At 39.1% G+C, this 25893-nt stretch overlaps 1 protein-coding gene across 5 annotated transcripts in view; it reads right to left on the minus strand.

Moving 5' to 3' along the window:
• Nucleotides 1-25893, minus strand: part of LOC129724466 (cadherin-86C) — a 440382-nt gene that overhangs the window by 312340 nt on the left and 102149 nt on the right. For 4 of the 5 annotated variants that reach the window (XM_055679524.1, XM_055679774.1, XM_055679438.1 and 1 more), the window contains one exon: nucleotides 20105-20176. The exons of the other annotated variant lie outside the window; for it this stretch is intronic. The gene's annotated coding sequence lies outside the window, so the exon portion shown is untranslated. The remainder of the gene's footprint in view (nucleotides 1-20104; nucleotides 20177-25893) is intronic. 5 annotated transcript variants of the gene reach the window in all.

Here is a 25893-nt window from a genome sequence, read left to right on the forward strand (position 1 = left end):
TGTTTTATGGCCTTTTCTTTTATTTAATTGTCTCACAATAATGGCAAAACGTCAAACCCAAAGATCATTTAGAAATACGAAACAAGCCAACTAATATTTTCTCTGTATCAAAGCGAAAACACTGCTTTGAAAACCGGCTTTCCCAAAATATAACAAATTATCACTGACAAGCTGTGCTATTAAAGTGTCATTTGGTAGTGATGACAGTCTCACAGTGCTCCACTATCAATGTTTGCTATGATTTATAGATTGCTGCGACAAAGCACCACTTTTGCGCACTTTTTTTTTTTTTTAAGGGGGGATTTGTTAGTAGCTTAAGTATTTATGATAAATATTAGTAAATAATGAGTATGTGTGTCCAATCACAAATGGTGACTTCTCAACACTGTTAGAAATTTGTAATTTTAATTGTTAGGATTTGTTTGCTTTCGCAATTAGGACTTATCATTCGTAGGGATTTAAACCTACTTGTCAGAAAAGGGGAAGTAAACTTACAACTAACTTAATTGCTAACTTATTGGCTATAAAGAGAGCTTATCGTAGCAATTGAGGATTGCAACGATTTTTGTCGAAAATTGTTAATAATTTTATTTGACATAGCTTCTAAAGGTTCAACACCAGTAAGTCTATGTAATTCGAGTGTACCAAACCAAGGAGGACGCTTCAAAATCATTTTCAGAATTTTATTCTGAATCCTTTGGAGCGTTTTCTTCCTTGTTGAACAGCAACTTGACCAGATCGGTACAGCATAAAGCATTGCTGGTCTAAAAATTTGTTTGTAAATCAAAAGTTTGTTCTTTAAACAAAGTTTAGAATTCCTGTTAATGAGAGGATATAAACATCTCGTATATTTGATGCACTTGGCTTGTATACTCTCAATGTGCTCTTTGAAAATAAGTTTTTTATCATAAATTAGTCCCAAGTACTTAACCTTGTCGGACCAACTTAAAATAACCCCATTCATCTTGACAACGTGATTATTGTTTGGCTTGAGGAAAGAAGCCCTAGGCTTATGCGGAAAAATTATCATTTGAGTTTTAGAACCATTGGGAGAGATTTTCCACTTTTGCAAGTAGGAAGAAAAAATATCTAAACTTTTCTGCAATCGACTGCATATGACACGAAGACTTTTTCCTTTTACGGAAATGCTTGTGTCATCGCAGAACAATGACTTTGTGCATCCTGGAGGCAAATCAGGAAGATCTGAAGTGAATATGTTGTACAGGACTGGACCCAAGACTGAACCTTGAGGTACACCTGCTCTGACAGGAAATCTATCAGATTTTGAATTCTGATAGACAACCTGCAGAGTTCGATCAGTAAGATAATTTTTTAAAATTTTGATTAGGAAAATTGGAAAATTAAAAGTTTGCAATTTCGCAATCAAACCTTTATGCCAAACACTGTCGAATGCTTTTTCTATGTCTAAAAGAGCAGCTCCAGTGGAATAACCTTAAGATTTGTTAGCTCGTATCATATTAGTAACTCTGAGCAATTGATTAGTTGTGGAATGCCCATGGCGAAATCCAAACTGTTCATTTGCAAAAATTGAATTTTCGTTGATGTGTGACATCATTCTGTTAAGAATAATTCTCTCAAACAGTTTACTTATTGAAGAAAGCAAACTGATTGGTCGATAACTTGAAACTTCAGCTGGGTTCTTATCCGGTTTTAAAATGGGAGTAATTTTTGCATTTTTCCATAATTTGGGAAAATATGCAATTTTGAAGCAGCAATTGAAAATTTTCACTAAAAATTCCATTGTGCTCTCAGGGAGATGTTTGATTAGTATATTAAAGATTCCATCGTCACCAGGTGCTTTCATATTTTTGAAATTTTTAATAATTGATTTAATCTCATTCAAGTTAGTTTCAATTATTTCTGCAGGTAAAAAATTCTGGGAAGAAATTAAATCAAATTGACGTGTGACTTCATTTTCAATTGGACTCACAAAATTCAAATTTGAGTTATGAACACTCTCAAACTGCTGAGCAAGTCTTTGAGCCTTTTGTTCATTGGATACAAGAAAACGTTCACCATCTTTTAAAACTGGAATAGGCTTTGAAGGTTTCTTAAGAATCTTCGACAGCTTCCAAAATGGTTTTGAATATGGTTTCAATTTTTCAACTTTAGTCTCAAAATTTTGATTTCTCAGAAGAGTAAATCTATGTTTAATCTCTTTCTGTAAATCTTTATAAATAGTTTTAAAAACAGGGTCACGAGAACGTTGATATTGACGTCTGCGGACATTTTTCAAACGAATTAGAAGTTGAAGATTTTCGTCAATTATTGATGAATCAAATTTCACTTGAGCCTTTGGAACAGAATAATTCCTGGCATCAACAATTGCACATTTTAATGCTTCCAAAGCGGAATCAATATTCACTTCGTTTTGCAAATCAAGCTCATTATTGAAATTTCTCTCAATATGAGTTTTGTATCTTTCCCAATTAGCCTTGTTATAATTAAAAACAGAGCTCATAGGGCTTAAAACTGATTCATGTGATAAAGAAAAAGTTATTGGAAGATGGTCAGAATCAAAGTCAGCATGTGTGATCAAATCACTACATACATGACTTTGATCTGTTAGCACCAAATCAATTGTTGAAGGGTTTCTTACAGAAGAAAAGCATGTAGGACTATTCGGAGACAAAATAGAATAGTATCCTGAAGAACAATCGTTGAATAAAATTTTGCCATTGGAATTACTTTGAGAATTATTCCATGAACGATGTTTAGCGTTAAAATCGCCGATTATGAAAAATTTTGAACGATTTCTGGTGAGTTTTTGTAAATCACCTTTGAAATAATTTATGAGCTCGCGTGTGCATTGAAATGGTAAATATGCTGCAGCAATAAATAAAATTCCAAGTTCAGTTTGAACTTCAATTCCCAAAGTTTCAATAACTTTCGTCTCAAGATGGGGAAGAGCACGATGCTTGATTCGGCGATGAATAACAATTGCAACTCCACCGCCGGAACCCTGAATCCTATCATATCTGTGAACCACGTAATTGGGATCATATTTTAATTTTATGTTAGGTTTCAAAAATGTTTCAGTAATAATTGCAATATGCACATTATTTACTGTTAAAAAATTAAAAAGCTCATTCTCATTGGCCTTCAATGAGCGAGTATTCCAATTTATTATTTTAATTGTTTTATTTAAAATCATTGCTAAATTTTAAATTAGAAACAATTTTAATAGTAAAATTTGTGCCTATTTGAATGGCTTCAAACATTGATTTTGCCTGCAACATGGCGTTCATAAGATCGAACATTGCCTGTTGCAAAAAAGAAAGTTTACCTGCCGTAATAGGCCCCAGGCAGTTGACATTAGAAAAAATATTTTCGGCAGCAATATTAGCTGGAGTAATAGGTGTACAATTATTTTCTAGCGTGTTTTGCTTACCCATATTAACGGTCATTTTCGAACTACCAACACTAGGCGGTATAATGTTCGAACTACCTGTAACCTGTGCATAAGTTAAACGGGTATGCAAAGGAGTAGGTAAACTATGCGTCACTGGTACGCTTGGAGAATTTTGTTTTGAAGTTGGTTTTAATTGAGAAATTGAATTTTGTTTACCTTGCCTTGCCTTAACAATTGCTAAACGGACTGGGCATTGATAAAAATTTGACATATGGTTGCCGTTACAATTCGCACAGCGAAAATTTTGAAGTAGAATACTTCTCTCAGGAAGTTCGGCTACATAGGGATGTGAAATGAAAATCTAAAACCGAAAAAAGTGAAAAATATGTCCAATTTCAAATGCCAATAAATCGGTTAGCATTCGATGGATTTCCTTCGTTCTTGTAGCAATAGATTGGAAAACCTTCTAAGATTCTTCCCAAAAAAAGATAATTGTAGTTTTATTATTCGCACTATTGTACTATTGAAAATAGTCAAGCATTGTCAAAACGAAAAATTCAACCTCTGATTTGTCGTTACATGATTGTTTCCCAAGCACGGTCGACAGAATCATATACCTTGCAATTGAAAACATGATATTTGGCTTATATAAGAACCTGTTTCAGCCGAAGCCTCTCATAATAGTTCTAGACAGCGACAACAGCAGTCGTCCTTTCTTAGCAGCAGCACTAGCCCTGTGGTTGGTCACCACGTCTCAGGAGCAGTGCGGTTCTTTTCAGCGTGTGTCGCCAGACTGCCATTATTCCCCCTGTGTTGAGGCAGCATGAAGATTGCCATCAGGAAATCCAATTTTGAAAATCAAAATGCCTTTTTCAAGGCAAATAAACAAGTCATTGAAAGTTAATAATTTTTTGACAACGCAAGCAAGCATTCTGTGTTGGATCCTAGCAATTTAAATCTGTCGCGCCCGTCTAATTCACTGAATGTGGAATAGCTTCCACAGTGCATGTTGTCCGTGTATCTCAATTCCCCCACTGTTAGGGCTGCCCGAAGGTTGCGATCGGCAACCGTTTTTGAACCTCAAAATGTCTTTTTCAAGGCAAATAAACAAATAATTGAAGGTTAATAATTTTCTGGCATCAGCACAAGCAGACATTCTGTGCGGGATGGAATCAAATTTTGTTGTAGTTGTCTAAGTTTACTTTATTTAGTAAACCCCCCACTGTAGGGGCAGCGCAAAGGCTGCGATCAGCATTACCGACTTTGAACAATAAACTGCCCTGTTAGGACGCTTTCACAAAAGCAGTTAGTTCGACTATGCAGAGCTAATATGAAGTCGATTCAATCAATCAGCATGAACAGAATTTCGTCGTCATGATGCAACACGCAACAGCGAGCAAACGAAATCGCTTGATATTACAAACCGCAATAAGATACGGGTTAAAACCGTTGCGTGTGTGAGAGCACCATCGGTGTTAATTCGCTGGATACAAAAATCATACGCGAATTGTCGAATAATTTTTCTGAAGAACATTAGGGAATGGAACAACTGAACTGAATGTGTGGCCTATTTCGTAGTGCCCTTCGGCCATGAAAGAGTGTTTCTGGGAAAACTAGCTACATTCATTAGTCGGAAGGTAAGCTGGATGGACCGTCCGGGTTGTGCCTGTGCCTGCCTTCAAATTAAACAAATCACTTGCCCTGTGGTTGGTCACCACGTCTCAGGCCTCTGCCTGAGAACGAACGCCAACGCGAGCGATCGGGAGAGATTTTTGCCGTACATCAGCCGGCACTTCCTCTAATGGAAAAGTTGGATCATTTTGTTCAGAAGAATATTACTCTCGGTAATATTACAAAGATGCGATTGCATTTTATCCGATATGGGATTGAACAATTGTTCTTTTGAGGACAAATAAAACACTTAATTTGAAGAGTTAATAGTTTTGGGTACCAGTAGCAGTATGGTAACAGCCTCAGCGGTAGGTGCAGTCGGTACTTCCATGAGGCGGATGTTATAAAGAAGCAAATGGAAGCGGTACGGCAGCGGCACGGGAAACAGTTCGGGTGTGCTCAGACGAGCGTCATTTTTCGTTGTTGATATTATTCCCCACATGAAACGAAGCGCTTTCGTACGATAGCGGCGGTATTAGCGGTAGATGCATTTGCCAACACTTACTCCAGTAAAGCCGTGTCTAATTTTCAATGTGAAAACACCTTTCTATTATGTTGGCCGTGCGCATTAGGCCTCTGCCGGGCTAAACGCGAAAAGCGGCGTGTACCGATTCGCCCGGCCGTAGGTTAATGTACAGCCGTAAGTAGAGCTGTGTAAAAGTATTCTACTTCAACCTTGCGGTCGTGGCTTTGCACACAACCCTCCTGTGATTTTTACTCTCTTTCACAGGACATGTGTCCTTTTTGTGAGAAGAGTCTCCACAATTAAGACATTTTTGGTCCATGTTACAGAATTTGGAACCATGGCCATAACGTTGGCAAGTACGGCATTGGGTGATATGCTTTTCACCTCCGCCATACTTCCTATAGATTTCCCACTTTACACGCACATTAAGTAATGCATGTGCTTTTTCAAAAAATTTTAAGTTGTTAACCTCATTGCGGTTAAAATGAATTAAATAATTAACAAGGGAAATTCCAGTGCGCTGACTGTTTTCGCCTCGTGATTTTTGTTTCATTAGAATTACTTGGGTAGGGGCTATGCCAAGTAATTCTGTTAAAGTAAGTTTGATCTCATCAACGGTTTGATCGTTGGTGAGACCTTTCAAGACAACCTTGAACGGCTTGGCGTTCTTGGTGTCATATGTAAAAAAACTGTACATCTTGACAGTTAAATACTGAACAAGACGATCACGACCCTTTACTGAGTCGGCTAATAAGCGACATTCACCTCTACGGCCAATTTGATAGGTAACTTTAACGTCAGAAACAAACGTTGAAAGTTCCTTTTTGAATATATTAAATTCAGAAGAAATAGTTACCACAATAGGTGGAACTTTCTCCTTTTTTAAAGATTTTATATTTTGTATAGTTTCATTATTGGTAACTTCCATTTCACCAGCTTCTTGCTCAGGCAAAATATCAAAAGGATTGTCATTTCAGACACTCGATGTGTCAGAAAGAGATGCCTCTCTTTTCCTCCCCGCAGCGATGCGAGGTTTCTTTTTCCGTCCAGCCATTTCAGGTGATACGAAAAAAGGTTAAAACAAATGTTAAATTCAAAAGTAGGTAGTCTTGAGAAAGACTGATGGGAAATAACTTTCAGGTAGTCTTTAAAAGACACACTGACAAAACACAAACTTTGAAGCTATAGGCAGTCAAAGACCAGTCCACAAGCAACCGAAAAAACGTCTGATCTGTAGGACAGTTCAAGACGCACTGACTTTTGTGCACTAGTAATGCTCCTTAAAAGCCGTTGAAGGCTTTGCTGGTTTACTCAGCCAAAGAAAGCTTTTTCCCACTAGCGAGACGACGCTCCGTTACGACATTCGAGGACTCGCAGTGGCACACTTTTTTGTTTCGCTTGCAAGCAGTGAATCGACTGTTAATCGATCTGCGATCGCGATAGCCAAATAATTACCGCTTTGCTGCCAGTTGCAACTGTTTCCCCAGTCCTGCTGGAGTAATAAAGCAGCAGAGTGTGCGTGTGTTTGTGTTGGTACTTTACTTTTGTCAACCCAGCAGCTCGGTTCGATTGGCGGCGGCAACTGTGAGAAAATTCCCCGCGAAAGTGCTTCCTCACTTCGATCGCAGCAAGCTGCGACGATTCGATTTGAATTTAGATGGGGCTCTCTAAGTTTAAACGCATCCATTATACTAGAAGTCGCTCGTAGCGGAGCTGCTTATTGGATAAAGGCTGTTTTGAATAATCAAACGTTGACCGGGGCCCGGTCGTGAATTTGAATAATTTATGAGCTGTTGTCAGTTTGGGATGCACACGAAGGACGTTCGGATGGAGAGCGGTAGGAAAAATATGGCCACTTATATTAAATGGTACCCAGTTTAATTTGGGCTAAACCCCTTGGGGGTACCGCTCGGCTGAAGATCTATGGTTTGTTTTGGTTGGTGACGCTTCTGCTCTTTCCGATTCCCCGTGTCGAACCCTAGCCATCCAAGTGAGCTGCGCATTTCTCGTTTTAGATTCATTTATTCACATTTGACACCTTCCCAACTGTTTTGCATCGATACACACACTGTGCCGAATAAATCATATTTTCAGCTCCAGGTTGATGTGACTTTTCAAATAAGATTTAATGAACCACTTGAATTCTGAACGCGGCTACAGTTTTACAATCTTCACTCTCTCGCGTCGGTGACACTCCTCGAATGCAAATCAGCGGTTATTACAGCCGGAGGCTGTCCTCGTTTTTTATTCTCTTTCTTTGCTCCCTCGAATGCCATCGTCATTGAAATGACCTTTTACGTAACCGTCCGAGCACCCTCCTGTCTCCTGCATTCTCCTGTCCTGTCTGACGGTCTCGATAAAATCCGACGATCCAGACTGAGAGATTGACAGGTTGAGGAGTGAGTGAGTGAGTGACCTATCCCTCTCAGACACAATTCGCGAGAAAGTCCACTGCAGCTCGGGGTGCAAGTGGCCAGACTTGGGCGATAAAATAAGATTAAGTGTGAGCACGATTTCCTTGTAGATGGCTGCCTTTTGACACCTCGACTAACTCGGGGCCGACAACTACCAGAAAATCGTGCCAGGGGGATTTTTCGGGGCCTGCGAGCGTGACGAGCATCGTTTGAGGCATCAGCAGCGGGCGGCTTGAAAACTGAAATCGAAAGTACTACAGGCGTTTTTTTTTTTTTTTTTTGCTTTGCTCGACTAACAACAAAGTGAAAGATTATACAACACTTTAGCCTCCCCCCACGAGGAAAAGGTTCGCCGGGTTTAATTCGTAAACACTGTCGGATCAGACACCGTGGACTCAGAAGCCACAACCAATTACGGAACACCGAGATGCCGATAAATGTAGATCAATTAACTTTACGTCCCGGGCAATCAACGATCGACTCCAAAGTCTGTGCTTATTTCAATAAATCCAAGCAACCCAAGCGGAGGGAGAAAAAACCCGTGACGCTTGAGTGACGATTGGGGTCGGGTGCATTTGAGAAGTCAATTTCCTGCTGCACTGCGTAAGATCTCGCGAAAATCAATAAACTCACGGCGCGCAGCGTCCCCTAGAAGCAATTAGACCACGTTTGTTGTTGTTTTTTTTTCGCTCTCTCTGTAACTGTCAAGTTGTGTGGTGTGGTTTCGAACTCGGGGGTGAAAGACGGGCGGGATCTTTTATTAGACTACTTTTTGTGCGCAGATTTTACGCGGCCGTTCGCGGACATTGTGCAATAGCTAATTAATTCAAAATGTTTCTGTACAAATTGGCCAACCTCACATCAACCGGCCCCAGCCAGGTACTAATTGAATCTTATCGGAGTTGTCAATGTCCGTCCCGGGTTTTTTCTTCATTCGGTTGTCCGCCTGGTGCGGACGGCGTTAAAGGTCGCGAGTTAGCAGCATTTCTAATCGCGTTAGACGATTATTAGGCCTAACGGCTTCTGCAGCCTCTTCCGCCCGAGAATCAAATTAAGAAAAAGTTAAGGTTAAATTTATTCACGCTTCTAATCGGAACGAAAGTTGATATCTCGCGGAAGGGAACACAAAACCAGATAACGGTCAATCTGTCAGCAGTCGTATTTCACCGCGCGCGGCTTAACCAGACAGGCTCATGGCCCTTCTCCCGTGGATAACGGACATTCCAAGCGACGCTAGTTATTTCGACTCTGGGAATGTAGAATCACCCAGCAAAACAACTCAATCGTCGTCACACACAGGCACAGAAGAAGAAGGCGATAAACGTCGTTGACGTCGTCACCACTAGGAGATTTTCCACGGGAGGACATACAAGAATACAACACATTCCAGTACGCTTCTGCGAGAATGTTAACAACGACGACGATGGCGACGGTGGCAGCGTTTGTCCAATTGTTCAACCATTCACTGCCGACGAGACGTTTCACGTGTCCATCAGGGACCGAACAAGAATTTACGCAGCCGGCAACAACGGCTGCAAATTAGCCTCCTTCACAGCTCCGAGAGTCGTGTGATAATTCTCCCCGTCGGCCGAACGCAGAACGATGGGGTAAGCCGGGCATTTCAATCAAAGCAGGCTCTGATGTCCGGTTTTGGTTGGCAATTCGAATGCGACCGCCGCCGCCTGTTGGCAGGGATTTATTGTCGCTGGCAAAACCCGCACAACTTCATTTCAATGCGAAGCCGTTGTGTGAGCTGTGTTGGATTGTTTCAGATGAAAAGTGCAATCCATCTTGTCGCCATGCGGCCTCACCATCGATTTATATCCTCTCTCTCTCTCTCTTGGTTCTGAACTGAAGTTGACTTGAAGCGATCAATTAAACTTTCATTTTTCCCTGCGGGAAACTTACAGCTCTCCCTATGGGTCCCATGGGGAACTCGGACGATGGCCAAACAAGCGCATCCAATCGAATCACCGAACCAACAGGTTTTCCTGGCATTGTCGTCAAGGCACTTCAGTCGCTGCAGCAGCACAAATCGATCCGGACAGAAGAACGTGATCGATAATTATAAACGCGGGAATGTCCGCGTCACGACGACGACGCTCCGCAAATACCGCACCGAATTCGAAGTTTCAATCTGCACACGCCGGCTGATTATCTGCGCGCTGTGCCTCGGTTGGAAAAATAAGTTCCGCCTTTTTGTGTTGTTTTGCTTGCTTGCTGCACGGGTCAATCGCCCATTTTGGACTGGTTCTTTTCGAAACGACGCCCTGCCTACCTGGATAACGTTCTGGTTGGCATTCGGAATCGTGACTGTTGATGTGTATTTGATTTGGGCTCTAGAGAGAGGTTTCCGAGATGCGTTATCAAAACTGTACCGTGTTCACACTTGGACTCGGTTCACCTATGTTTACGTAACTTTTGAACCACAAATTCTCACGAAAAATTCGTTGTGAATTCGATTTCCGGTCGCAGCAATCTATTAATCATAGCATACTTTGACGGTGAAGCACTGTGTGACTGTCCTCCCTAGCTAGAGACACAAGTTGATAATTTTTCATATTTTTAGCAACCAGTTTTAAAAGCGACGTCTTCATTTCGATACAGAGAAAAAAAGGTTATTAATTAGTCTAAGAGGTGGCTGGAAATATGTCACCAAAAATCATAAAAGAGATGATGGCTAGTTTCGTAACTCTTAATGATCGTTGGGTTTGACGTTTTGTGACTATTTTGAAACGATAAAATATAAATAAAGGTCATCAAACAAACACAAGAAGGTTACGAGAGAGTCAACAAATTGGAACACAACCACAAAATATCCAAAAATAAAGCCGAAATTTATAGTTCATAATTTCGAATTAATTTATCAACACACAAGGTGGGAAACATATTTGCTACGAACGCCGTACATAGGCTTACGGGTCACTAAGAAGGCCGCTTGTCTGTTGTTAGCTTCAAATCAAATACCAATACAAAAACTAATAACTCATAAAGAAAAATATCCGGAGCGGAATATTAATCACATATCTAAAACTATTGAAAATCGAATAAAGTACGCGACTTTTCGAAATTTTTTATGTTCCAACTCGAACTTATAAGACTTACTTAAAAACGATCCATAATCAAGGATAAATTATGACAGTTTTTGAAAATTTCCAAATGATTTTGGCACACAGTTTTACATTCTCAAGCACTTATTTATTTTTTTTACTTTATTGTCTCCTTTTTTCCAAACTACGTTTCAAATTTTGTTTCAACTAAGCATTCCTTTTTTTTCGATTAAAACTTGTTTTTTTCTAATATTTAAAAAACTCGATATTTTTCATCAAATTTCTAGTTTTATGACCATTTTCGGCTTTATATTTTCACTTTTTTGGCAATTTTATTCTTGATTCAAAACATTTATTCTTTTCTAGAATTCTTTTTTCGGTTTTCTTTTTATTTTTTTTATTTTTTTGTGTTGTTTTCAGCATTTTTAGATTTTAATAAATTTTCCAAACAGTTTGACTTAAATATTTTAAATATTTTAAAACATTTGCAGGACACTTTTGGAATATATTTTCAGTCGTTCTGGGTATGTTTTGCAATATTGTTGGGGCATTTCTCTTGTATTTTTCTTTGCCTCTGTTCGAAACTGTATGACTAACGTTTGCGGTAAAAAAATGGACAAAAATTGCCGATTTTTTATGGGTTTACCTTTAATCGCACTGACGAAACTACTCATGCATCATCAATCATAGTAACCCATGAGTTAGCAAAAGCTCTATCAGTCAAACTCTAACTGTGATGGCGAAAGAACGGTACCCCGCCGCGTCAAAAACGGACATCGTGCGGCACTTTGTGGACGCCGGGTATACCCGTTCCAGCATCTACAACATCTTGACACTATGTGACAACGATAAGAGCATCGAAAGAAAGCCCGGTTCCGGACGGTCAACGACCCTGAGCGACAAGAAGCTTCAAAGGATGCTGAAGAGGAAGACCGAGGGAAAAGTAGCTAAATCACTGCGTGCACTTGGCCGGGAGGTTGGTGCATGCGGTAAAACAGTTAAAAGTATATGGAGAACATGGACATACATGTCAGGGAGCGACAGGCAATGACGCAGCGACAGCGGTAGAATAAGATGGTCAAGTCGATTTTCCCGGCGAATCGCGACGTGACAGTGGTGATGGACGACGAGACCTATCTCACCCTGGATGGCAACGACTGGCAGGGCACTTCGTATTTCACTCCTCCCACGAAGGAAGTGAGCTCCGAGGTGAAATTTATTTCACACACTAAGCTCCCCAAGAAGGTGCGTCTGTGGCTGACAATCAGCGAGAAGGGGATGTCAAAGCCGCACTTCTTTCGCTCCGGGCAGGCCGTGAACGGGAAAATTTATAGTACGAAGTGCCTGCCAGAAGTTGCGTCGTTCATCAAGAAATACCATAAGGGTGAAGACACGGTGTTCTGGCCAGATTTGGCGTCGGCCCACTACTCGATGCGATCGTTGGAGGAGATGGAGCGGCTGAATATCGATGTGATACCGAAGTCGGCGAATCAGCGCAACGTCCCCCAGCTGCGTCTCATCGAGAATTTCTGGGAGAATTCCAACAATTTTGTCGCGAAAATGGAGGAGATAGTTTTTTTTTCATCACCATCTGAAATATTTCTGAGATGCCGAGAATGCCGAAAATGACGCTAGAAAACATAGAGAGCGTCACGAGTATTGTTTAATTTCAAAGGACAATAACTCAGCCAATGTTCAACAAATTTCCTCTATTCCTACAGTAATCGATTGGAAAACTAGTTAAGCGTTCACCAAAATACGGAAAGTTGGGATTTTATTATGCTGGCTGTTATACTATTGAAAATTGTAGCTTACGGCTAATCAGAGCTGAAAACAAGACCAAGCATCATTCAATATGGGTATTCTCGAACCCGGGTTGATATTCAGAGGCAGGTAATCAACCGGTGGCCGGTGGAATTCATGCCGAACGCGGGTGCGTGGAGTGATGCGTAACAATGCGTTTTGCCTTTCTCCTAGAAAGGTAAAGCAATCACAAAGCCAAAGGTAATAAAATGCTCCAAAGAGCCGAATGTCGTGTATCACTCGACTCAGTTCGACGAGCTGAGCATTTTCTGTATGTGTATGTGGCAGCATTGACGCTGAAGGGAACTGATCGATGAGTGGTCGGAGTTTTTGAGTGTAAAGTTCTGCGATCGATACTTGGCGGTTAGTTGAAAGATGTAGTTCTCCAGGGGTACAACGTAAATGAAGCCCGAGAACTAGTTAGAAACCGTTCAACGAAACTCCAAACAGGTAGTGTTCAATCAGAAAACCCCAAAAGGCCTAGACCGCTCGATACATCCAACAGTAGTGATGGTAATCCTATTCCGAAAAAGAAAAGGGATTACCAACACTCAAATGCTAGTCGGTTAATGCAAGCTTGGAAGTAATAAGGACAGGAACAGCGGGGACTTCAAAAGAATCAGCTGCCAGAACTAATGGTCCTCCAACCTATAGCGAAACACTGGAATGTGTCAGGTTAGGAATTCTCGTAAAAAACTACCCTAGAAATGAACTCTCCACAACAAACTTAGGACTGATAGGGCAGTCCATCCTCGAGAAGGTTATGGAACAGAGGAAAGAGAAAATGAAACCGAAATTTGTAAACCTAAAGTATAAGTATTGCATGCCAGGACAACTATACAGCGGACTGGCTTAAAATAATCACACCGACTCTTAAACCTCGGAAAACAGCTGAACTGATGGTGGTGGATGAGAAAAACATCCCAAACCCGGAAAGCATCCCTGTACTTTTTCCGATAAGCGCGATAAATGATAACGATTCTTGGCCTTATAGAAAGCCAGAACAATAATACAAAAAACACACTCAGCCAGTACTGTCAGTGGACGATGTTGCTATGCGTAAAATTACTAATTGGGGACTAAAGCTGAACTTCAAGCTTGGAAAGGAAGTGCCCGAACGCTAAGTGATAACAGTATCTGAAAAGGAATCAAGGCAAAATCGAGGAGATATAAGACTTGAATCAGAACGCGAGGAAAGGATGAGACAGAAGCCTCGCAATTTTACTGGACGGGAAAAAGAGAGGCGAGCCTGAAGCGGACAGATCACCTTGGTGGAATAAGTCCCTAGAAGGACTTAGAAAGTCCTCCTCCTCTAGGAAACTAATCAATAAAGCGAAACTAACATGTAATTGGGAACTGTATAGTAAATAACTTACAAAATACAGCAAGGAAATAAGAAAATCTAGAAAAAAAAGAGTTGGAAGTTAATGTGTGAACGTATTGAAAATACATCCACTGCAGCCAGGTTGCAAAAGGCCCTGTCTAAAGAACATTCCAAAGGCTTAGGTAGATTGAGCAAAACTGACGGTGTTTACACCACAAATTCTCAGAAAACACTGTAAATTATGATGGAAAATCATTTCCCAGGATTAAACTGGAGAACAGCTAAGCTCACATGCCACTTGGACTGAATCCCAGGAACTTGCCTGTTTTATATTCAGTAAATCGAAGGTTGAATGGGCAATAGACTCTTTCCAACCATACAAGTCTGCGGGAATGGATGGATGGATTGTGCTCTAGAAGAGCAAGCAACTGTTTATTCCAATTATTACGGAGATGTGTAAGGTGAGCCTAATACTAGATTACATTCCATCTAGTTGGAGACAAATTAGATTTATTTTCATACCAATAGCCTGAAAACGGGATAGGACACTCCCGAAAGCCTTTTGGGCCAATTAGTTTTACTTCCATCATTTATGAAATTATGAAAAAACTAATCGATCATAAAATTAAAACATTACTTTTTTAAATCCAATTTATCAAGTAAATTTTAATTTGCTTACGAAGACGACGTATCAACCACTGACGCGCTACATATGTAAGTGGGAAAAATCGAAAAATCCATCCATGCCCAGGAAATTTTCCTGACAGCCTTGCCTAATATTGAGGGAGCATCTGATTAAGCGTCTCACAACTCAATGAAAATAGCCATGGAAAGGCATGGCATAGACAGGAACACAATAAAGTGGATTCATGCAACACTAATAAGTCACGAAATATCGGCTAAACTCGGTGGCACGTCTCTAACAAGAAACACTACAAAAGGATGGCCTCATGGAGGGATATTATCTCCCCTGTTATGGTCATTGATCGTAGACGATCTTCTTCGGAGTCTATCGAGGAAGGCTTCGAAGTGATTGGTTTTGCAGACGACGTAGTGATTTTAGTTAGGGGGAAGCACGACTGCGTTATTTCTAATGGAATGCAAACTCCATTTAATCTCACAGCTCAATGGCGCAGGCGAGAGGGGTTGAGTGTAAATCCCTCCAAAACAACAATAGTTTCTTTCACTCGAAAAAGAAAATACAGTATTCCTAAACTGCGATTGGAAGGCACCGATGTAAAAGCTTTCCACTGAAGTCAAATAATCGGGAATCATACTAAGCTGGAACACTCAAATCAAACAAGCAATTACCAACAAACACCCTATGGGTATGCAGCAGAGCCATTGGAAAAAGCTGTGGTCTCAAACCCAGTATGATACATTAGATATATAATACAATTATCATACCCAAAATAACCCAAGCCTCGTAAGTTTGGTGGCTCAAAACACTGAAACATCCACTCATGCTAAGCTAGGCAAAATCCAAAGATTGGCCTGTGCATCGATTTCTGGAGCTATGAGAAGCACTCCCTCAAAAGCCCTAGAAGGAGTACTTCACCTTTTTCCACTTCATAAGGTGGTTCAACTAGAAGCGGAAAAAAATGATCTAAGGCTAAATCGACGGTACAACCTAAAAGAAGGAGGTCTAACAGGACACCTGAGAATACTGAAAGATTTCCAAATAAATACTCTAAACTAGTGTGGGAATGCATCCTGTCGCTCCGACAGTTAGCTATGAAAAACCAGGTTAACTTATACTGGGTTCCTGGACATTGTAAAATCGAAGGAAACGAGATGGATGACTTACTAGCCAGACAAGGGTCATCCATTAACTTTGTTGGCCCAGAACCTTTCTGTGGAGTCTCCCCGAGCGCTCTAAAAGCTGAACTCGGTGAATGGGAGAAAGCGACCATCAAAGCAAACTGGGATGTCGACAATCGAAAAGATTCATAGAGCCAAATCGCGAGAAGAACCTCGTGCTGCTCAGGTTAAATAAGAAAGACCTGAGGACATTCACAGGTCTAACTATAGCGCACTGTCCGAGTAAGTATCATCTCAAGGAGATAGGCAAACTTGATGATGATAAATGTCGCCTGTGTGGCATCGAAAGCGAAACTTCAGAACATCTACCCTGCGAATGCCAAGTATTAATACAACGCAGATTGCGTATCTTCGGTAAGGGTCACATAGAGCCTACCGAAAAGTTGGAGGGAAAGTCCCGGTGAGGTAATAAACTTCATACGAAATGTGTTGCCTAACTAGGATAAATGTGCAATGTAGCAAGGACATCAACTCGCCAAATAGTGATGAGCCTGCTCGTACGCACTTAGAGTAAGTTGAAGCATACCACAACAGATCAAAAAATGGTCGCAGTGGTTCAATCTTCGACAAGGGAAAAAGACAATCCCTGGTGTATGAGGTGACTGGAGAACGGCAACCGAAACAAAGGAAGTAGGACATCTCTAATTCGTTCGACCCTAGACCGGTAACCAGTCCGTTGGCCAACAAAGTAAAGTTAATAGTTCGTTTTTGGTTCCAGAAATGCTTCAAAATGTCCCGGAGTCATCTTAAAAAGGCCCCTACAAGCCTGCCCAAGAACATCTCAAACTATAACCGCAAAATGACCCGAAAAAACTCCTACGAACAACAACGTTGCAAGAATGATTATAAAATGACATGAACATTTCCCCAAAAGTGACTGGTTTCAACGATTACCAGCTGTGTCACAAATATATTAGTTTTGGGGCCTGAAGGCGTCTTGCGGTGAATGGAAACATCTCGAAACTGCAAATTTCATCCAATATGGATATTTCTTAAGTCTGAATGGTACCCAGAGACCGTAAATCACCACCAGACGCCATTTTGGAATCCAAGGTGGCGACTTTCGGTTTCCCAATATGGTTTTTCAGTAATCGGGATAATGCATAGAAGCTAGAAAATTTAAAAAGAAATAAAATCCGAAATGTTAACTTCCGGTTGTTGACATTAAATAAAACTGGTCTATCTAGATTTGATATGATACCCAGAGACCGGTAATCACATCTAGACGCCATTCCAAAATCCAAGATAACGGTTTCCGAAAGTGACCGAATTGCACTCAATGTGATTATTTTTGGAACGAAAAAAGCCAGAGAGCGGAAATAGACTCCAGACGCCATGTAGAAATCCAAAATTGTGAACACCTCATTGCAATAAAATTTGATTTGGCCTGTACTGATACTATGGATTTTACTAATTCTGAAACATAGGACCCAACATTGTTAATACTGGACTTTTCGAAGTTTATCTTGCAAATTACAGAAACAATTGTTTTTCACTAAACTATCCAAGAGGCAATTGTTTGCTTGACGACTTTGACCTCTACATACCAGAATGACGTTTGCAACAACAAAAAATGGACAAAACACTCACTGGCGAAACTACCCACGCGACATCAATCATAGTAATCCATGAGTCAGAAGAAAAAATAGACAGCTTTATCAGTCGAACTCTCACCGTGATGGCGAAAACCAAAACAGTGAATTTACTCGATTCAGAAGAAGTCGGTGCAACCGGCCAAACACTTGAAAAGTACCTGGCGAACTTTGACCTACTAGAGTGCCTGTATTAAAGTGGCAATAAAATAAAAATACTAGAGTTTATTTTATAATTTGAATCTACCAGTTTGCTTGTTGGAATGGTCCACAATTTTCTTATAACTTTTTCCTCTATTTTCAGTCCATGCTGCTCTATTTTTTTTTTCTGAAAAATTCAAAGAAAATTTAGCTTTATTGCCAATTTTCACTTAAGCTTTTTCTCTTTCAGTTGCAATATATTTCTGGAATTTGAGACTGGCTTTAAATTGATTCCTGGCGATTTTAAATTGAGACTGGCATTAAATTTCATTGGGACATTTCATTGTCAAGAAATTTTTAATATAATTTGGCATAATAATCTAAAAATTCAACTTTTTTTCAAGTGTAAGGCTTTGAGATTATAGCGACTTACGATTTCAAGCTTAATTAAAGTGATTATTAAAAATTTTTGACTTCTTAGTTACGATTCTTAACAATTAGGACCTTTTTTGAAATCATTTCTTCTAGGCATATATTTTGAACAGGCATTTCTAGTGATTTAAGTTCCAATTTGACACATTTTTTAGGCTTTACTGATCATCAGACTGCTTTGAATTTCATTTAAGAATATTTTTAGTTTTCGTTTACTTTGTCTGGCCTAAAGAAGAAATTTTCAGTTTGAATCAATTATAAATCAATTTGGCTGCTTCTGGTTTTCAGAAACGTACATTTTGAGCAATTTTAGTGATTTTCTATTGTATTTAAAACTACATCATTGCTCTGCTGACATTGAGAAACTTTATTTTTGATGTGGATAGTCTCAGCTCCAACAAGCAAGCCAGACTTATTATTCAGCAATTCTGGGTCTTGTTTGCTATCGCTTATGAGTTTTTTTCCACTGGGCCTTGCATTGCTGGCCTACTCGGATGACACTCAACTCAACTGACGAGTCTCAGAGCACAACAGTAGCAAATCGATAGTTTGCCCCTTTCTGCTGCACTCCTCGTCTGGTACAGTTCTATACCAATATTCCGACCAAAAATTTATATTCTCATCAGATTTAGTAACACCGAACAGGTATAAACAAAATTGCCCAACCAAATCGGATGCGATCGTCGGTTCGGATCGGAACGATTCGTCAATTCGCACTTCCAACCTAGGCAAAAGTCGGCAATAAGTCTCGCGGAGATTTTGTTCTACGAAACCACCCATTTTTATGGCATCAGTAATATCATAGTACTACAGTGTAGAAGTGGCCGGCTCTTTTCACGCCCCGCAATCCGACCCGCGAGTAAATCGAGACAGGTGAGCGGACCGGGAGGGGGATAATAATTCCATAAATTAGTCCGATACTGTGATGCCTTGTTGCGGCGATCTCGAATGCGCGCGAGAGAGAGAGAGAGATAGAGAGAGGATAGTTCAAGAACGCTCATTATAATTTTCTACCCCCGTTGCGAGGAGGGAAGGGAAGGATCGAGAGATCCGGCAGAGTTCATAATTTCCTATAGAGATGAGATTTATTAGACAATCTACACCTTCGGATGGCCCTTTAATAGCACACTATCAGGTACAGGCCACTCAGAAGCCCCCCGGGCTGTGTTTCTTCCCGTCGTCCCTCGAGCGGGTGCATGACCTCTTTACTTTTGTATTGCACTGTACTCTGCTGCTGCTGCGTGCTCGCAGACTGGGTCTTTGAGCGAGGGGTCTGCGTTTTTTTTTTTGTTTTAAAATTATTCTAGAAGAAGTGAAGAAGCGCGAGGACGCGCACCTTTGGAAGAAGAAGCGAAATGATTTATAGAAGATAAGTGCAGCGATTTTGCTGGCCTTACTAACCAACTACACAGACCCCGTCGGTTGTGGTGAGTCTGCGGCTAAGGACAATCCCCCCAAGAGCATCACTTGAACTTCTCCGGAGGGTGGGGCGCGCCAGAGAGGGGAAATTTATGTGCCGTAGAAAATCGAAACTTTAAGCGGTGCTTGATTTATTCCGATGCGGAATGATTGGTGGTGCAAAACAACAACAAAAACTCTGAAATATTCGGATCGAAGTGATTGCTAGGCCAAATCTGGCTCCGATCAGATCGGATGGGATGGGAAGCAGCCTGAGATTCTCGACGATTTATGGTGTTACGATTCTGCGAAACAGAATTCCGCTTCGAAACCAGTGACAATCGTGAGAACTAATGTGATGGAAGCAAACAAAAAACCAGTAAATATCACGAGGTTACTTGGCGACTGACAACTTCCTACTTCAGCCGGGAAAGTAGTTCAAATAAATGTCATTGGTAATCGAGATGCTACTTTTTTTTTCTCCTTGCCCCACAGACAAACCTGATGACGAAGCGGCATTCCTGTCACGTAAACTGGGTTAGCAGTTCCAGATCTACGGACGATGATCTTGGCTACCGAGAGTGCGCGCACGGTGCATCCACAGATCGCTATCTCTTACCATTATCGCGTCCGTCATCGGGGACCTTCTGCTGCTGCTTCTGCGGTCGGCGTAGCTCAAGAAAGACACCCGCTAGAAGTGGAAGAAAAAAACGCAACCATAACTAAAAACACTAAGGATATAACGGAATTGATGATCTTCACACCCGCTGCTGCCCGCGCAGCGGTCGCCATGTATGCAAAAAAAAAAACGCACGTGCTAACTCGATGATTGATCGTTTCCCCATCAAGTTGGGGCTTAGGGGAACAGGACGGAACATTTCTAACATTAGTGACCATCGCCACCGGGCGGCGAGCCGCCACTAAATTAGACAAGGAAAATGAACAAAAAAATTACAACCTCTATCAGACTCCGTAGAATAATTGGACCACAATATCAATCCTGACTGGAGCAACGACGACGACGACGGCGGCGGCGTTTGCAAACCGCGTCGACACATAAATCAAAAACCACACAAACGTAGCACAACCGGAGCGCACGCGGTCGGTCAGTCACTCTTTTTGTTCCGAAAAGTTTCGCCCGTAAGCCGCGGAACTCACCTCAAAGTCATGTCTATGCACATTAATACCTTTTTGATTAGGTTCCCCTCCACAACACTGGAAGCAGGGCTTGCTTCGATTCGGAGACAGTCGATTGAATTCGAAAAGGTTTCTGCTGACGGGGGAAAGGGGTGACGGGGGGTTTATTACGCTGCAGTATGCAGCTGTTACTTGAACCAGTTTCGTGTGGCGGCGGCTGCGGATAGTGCTCGAAAATTTAGAATTATTGGTTAAAACCCAACTAAATCTTCGATTCAGTACAGTTCCGTTTTATTGATTTTTTACTGTCGACGCAATGCAAACCCAAAAAAAATTTTCTCGTTCGCCAATTTAGCTATCAATGTTATGAAACTCTGATACTCTAAAGCAAAAAAGTGTTTCTGATTCAGTTGGTTTTATTTTTTTACTTTCTGACTATCAGCGCCGCTTGAGTTTTATTGTTTTGTGACTCAATAACAGTCTCTGAAATTGTAAATTGTCTTATTTTCAACAGTCGAAATACTCTTAATCCCCAAATTGATTGTATATTTTTTATAAATTTACAGCGCTTATTTATTACTGTTTGATTTCTAATAGATTAATACCCTTATAATTATTCAAGATTTTTTTGATTTTCCGTAATTACGGAGTTCAGGAAAGTTTCCTCCTATTAACGGCTTCTTAACTCCAGCGGCGTTTTGTCGTTTTTGGCATTTTTATTATTTTTGACATTGTTATCAAATTTGTTATTGTTAAAGTATCTTGCTTTGATTCAACATTTGTAATTAATTTCCCCTTTCTATATAGTCTTTCCGTTTGGTTGTTTCTTCATTATATTTCTTCCTGTACTTATGTATCATTTGTTGCTATGTTTCTCTCTATTCTATTCATCCATCTTCATCTTCCTCTTTTTACAGGTCGGACTCGATTATCCGAAGACTCGAGTATTCGGAAACTCGATTATCCGAAAATCGATTATCCGGAATTTTAGACTCGATTATCCGGATTTTTTTTTTTTTTTGGTGTTCGTTTTCAATTTTTATTCCAAAATTTTACCTCTACCATCCCTCCTGGCATATTTATGACCATTTATATCACTTCCGGCATGTTTGGGACATGTTCGAATTAAGCGAAAATAATCAATGTCCAATTTATTTTTTTTTGCTTCTCAAGATTTAACCCCTTTCGCCTCAGAAATAATTTCTGGTTACGCCACTGCATCATACAAGTAAAATAAAATAAAAAAGAAATATTAATTTTATGCCCGTTATTGGCAAATTTGAATATTTTATTTTTGTATTTTTGATGTTCCGGATAATTGACTCCGACCTGACTTCTTTACTTAGGTCTCTCTTTCTCTTGATTACTCTCTCTCTCTCTCTGTCTCCTCCAATTTATGTATTTTCCTTCTCATCTCTATCTTCTTTTCCTTCTAAATTTCTCTCGTTTCTTCATCTTCATCGATTTATATTTTTCCTCTATTTTAATTCTCTAACTAGACCTTTCTCATTCTTTCTTTTACTTCGTTTTTTAACCTTCTTTCTATACTTCCTTTTCCTTATACATATTTGTTTCTACCTATCACTTTTATTACAGATTCTTCGTGTTTTTTTAGTTCGTTTCTGTTTTTTTCTTTATTTATTTCAATTTATTTAACTTTCCCATATGTTTCCTACTCCATTTGTTTCATTTTTCTCTTCATTGTTTCCTTTTTCTATAATTTACAGGGCTGAAAGTGGTCAACCTGGTCAAAAAAGTGACTTTAGCTACCAAAAAAGCAGGAAGAGTGACTTCAAAATTGTTTTTTTTTATTCTTTCTATATTTATTTACCATTTATTGTAATTTTTTCCTCCAGTTATTTCCTCTCTCCATTGGATTTCTTCATCTTTTTATTTTTAGATTCCTTTTTTTTTCTCTTTCTTCGATTTCCCACTCTTTCACATGATCGTTTTATTTTATTTTCTCTGACGATTTATATCTATTATTCCTTCTTTATATCTTCTATGTTTCCGTTTTCTCTCCTTTTATTCTTTTCCCAGATTCTTCTCTCTTTTTCTCACTTCTGTGCTTTTTATTCCTCTCGTGACCTTCTATTTTCTATTGATGCTTCTTGTTCTTTTTGGCTTTATTTCTCTCTTTTTCTATTCTTCATTTCTCACACATCTTGATATGATATTTTTGCTCCATTTGTTTCTTTTATTTCTTCATTTTTGCCCTTTTTTCCTATACCCTGATCTTTTACTGTCAGTTTGTTTTAATTCTCCCTTGTTTGTGTTTTTTTGTCTCTTTGACTTCATTTCATGTTTTTCGTTTGAAAGTTTTTCTTGGTTTTCGTTTATCTTTTCTCCACGTGGTTTGTTTTAAGTTTCTATTCTTTTTATTCATTTCATTTCGTATTTCCATTATCTTGTTCTTTTATCTTTGCCTCGTCGTTTCTTACTCATTACCAACTCTATCTTTCTCTATTGAATTTCTTACTTATCTCATTTTCTTCCTTCTTTTTCTTCGATTTTTTCTCTTATTATTTATTTCCTTTTATCTTTCTTCGCTCTTTCTTTTTCTTGCGTCTGACTACGATTCTTTAATTTCAAATTCACACAAAGAAAAATGAGATAGATAAACTACAGGACAATTTTTTTACGATTTTTCCATCTTCCTCTTTCTCTCACTCTTACTCTTACTCTTACTCTTACTCTTACTCTTACTCTTACTCTTACTCTTACTCTTACTCTTACTCTTACTCTTACTCTTACTCTTACTCTTACTCTTACTCTTACTCTTACTCTTACTCTTACTCTTACTCTTACTCTTACTCTTACTCTTACTCTTACTCTTACTCTTACTCTTACTCTTACTCTTACTCTTACTCTTACTCTTACTCTTACTCTTACTCTTACTCTTACTCTTACTCTTACTCTTACTCTTACTCTTACTCTTACTCTTACTCTTACTCTTACTCTTACTCTTTGTCTTTGTCTTTGTCTTTGTCTTTGTTTTTGTCTTTGTCTTTGTCTTTGTCTTTGTCTTTGTCTTTGTCTTTGTCTTTGTCTTTGTCTTTGTCTTTGACTTTGACTTTGTCTTTGTCTTTGTCTTTGTCTTTGTCTTTGTCTTTGTCTTTGTCTTTGTCTTTGTCTTTGTCTTTGTCTTTGTCTTTGTCTTTGTCTTTGTCTTTGTCTTTGTCTTTGTCTTTGTCTTTGTCTTTGTCTTTGTCTTTGTCTTTGTCTTTGTCTTTGTCTTTGTCTTTGTCTTTGTCTTTGTCTTTGTCTTTGTCTTTGTCTTTGTCTTTGTCTTTGTCTTTGTCTTTGCCGTTGTCTTTATTTTTCTCTGTCTATATCTTTTTTGCTTTCTCTCTTTCTATTACTCTCTCTCTCTCTCTATCTCTCTCTCTCTTTCTCTCTTTCTCTCTCTATCTCTCTCATTTTTACTATATCTCTCTCTCTCTTTCTTTCTCTCTAATTTTCTCTATCTCTCACTCTCCCTCTATCTCCTTTCTGTCAGCAGTTTTCATTCTACAAAATGGCTTCCATAGACAAAGTTTTTAGCATTCGGAAACGCTCTGAACTTGAACTTCCATGTTGTTTTCTTTCCAACAAACTGACAGTAGTGCTTTTACCCCATAAATGGGTTTGGAGGACTTGTTCTCACTGAACTATCCGAGAAAATTCTATTACACCTTTTTCGAATTTTATTAAATACTTGTAGTAACATTTTTCACGCTCAGAAGTTTTGTTCCTATTTGCCGCACTGTTTCTATTCACTCCGTTTTACGGTATAACCAAAGCAGGAAATGAAACATTAGAACCTGAAAATGTCAACATTGATTTTTTTTGTAAATTAATCTAGAAATCATTCAAAACACACCTGTAAACAGATAAAAGCTAAAAAATTTAAATAAAACAAAACACTCAAGACAAGGATAACACCAAATTGGGTTCACGATAGCATTTGTAAGCTGAAAAAGGCCATCTTATTTCAAACTGACCACGATAAAAGCTTCGTAAGGCCAGAAACAATACTGAAAAATAATTTCAAGCTTCTTAGTTTTCTACAAAAAAAAAAACAAAAAATATGTTATAAAAAACCGTATGGCGAAATAGAAAGCCATCAAAAATTTGAAAATCATCCGAAATCGAATGACGAACACCAGCTCAGAATGATGAAAAAATTCTCTCGGAAACCTTCTTAACGTCAACAAAACACACAAAATAAAGATTTCAAATTACAACAGAACAAAAACCCAGCAGAGTACAAAACTGATCCTAAATAAAACATAGAAACAGGAATAATGATTCTGGAGTATAGTAAAATAGTAAAAAATCCTTTGAAGGTAAAAAATGATGCCAATTGCACAAAATAACTGAAAACTGTTCTGAAGCCAGTTACAGAAATTGACGTTAAATCATACTTAGAATAACAAAGAAAAAATTCTAAACGCCCGATGAAACCAAAAAATGAAAACCAAATTGGGACAAGAAATGTCCAGTAACATTTCAAACGCTTCCAAGCCAGAAAAAAAAACAAAGGCAAAATTTACCTCAGTTAAGTTTAGGAGGCCAAAAGTCGCTTCTAATGGATGTAAAATCGTACAAAATAATGAAAAAAATGCTTCTAGAACTGAACAAAATCTTACCAAATGAGACTCAAAAGAGTAAAAGGCCGGAAAAGGTAAAAAAACAATTTGGACTTAGAAAGACAAAAAACAATATTTAAACCTAGAAAACAGCGACCAGAAATACAGACAAATATGTGAAACAGATTCTCTCGTTCGCGTTTTTCTTTTATTGGTTTTTTTTTGTATTTTATTCTTTACCCTCCAGCTCCGAAAGGAATCTATTCGACCCAGAACGTTATCCTTTATGATTCTTGCGCTTCACTTCCTATTCGTTTGGAAAAGTATATCTGCCACAAAAAAATGTTTAACGTGAATCAAACCAACAAATTGAGGCGAAAGAATTAGAATGGGCAAAATAAACTCCAGCATCGATCTCATTACGACTTCTCTATCTATCTTTCTCTCTTTTTTTTAATTATCTCTCACTCTAGTTAGATTTCTTTCTGGGAAAATTGAAAAAAAGAGGAGAATAATAATTTTCTAGCTAAATTTAATAAATAAATTTTGTCATTATTGTTATAATTTTTGTTATTTTTGGCCCAACATTTACCCTAAAATCTATGATATTTTTTGTAAAATTCAATTAAAGACACGTTCAAACCGGAAAAAATGAAAGACTATAACGTTCTAACCGTCCGCTACTATCTTTCATATTTTT

The sequence above is a fragment of the Wyeomyia smithii genome, chromosome 1 (genome assembly GCF_029784165.1).
Source record: "Wyeomyia smithii strain HCP4-BCI-WySm-NY-G18 chromosome 1, ASM2978416v1, whole genome shotgun sequence".
Lineage (NCBI taxonomy): Eukaryota > Metazoa > Arthropoda > Insecta > Diptera > Culicidae > Wyeomyia > Wyeomyia smithii.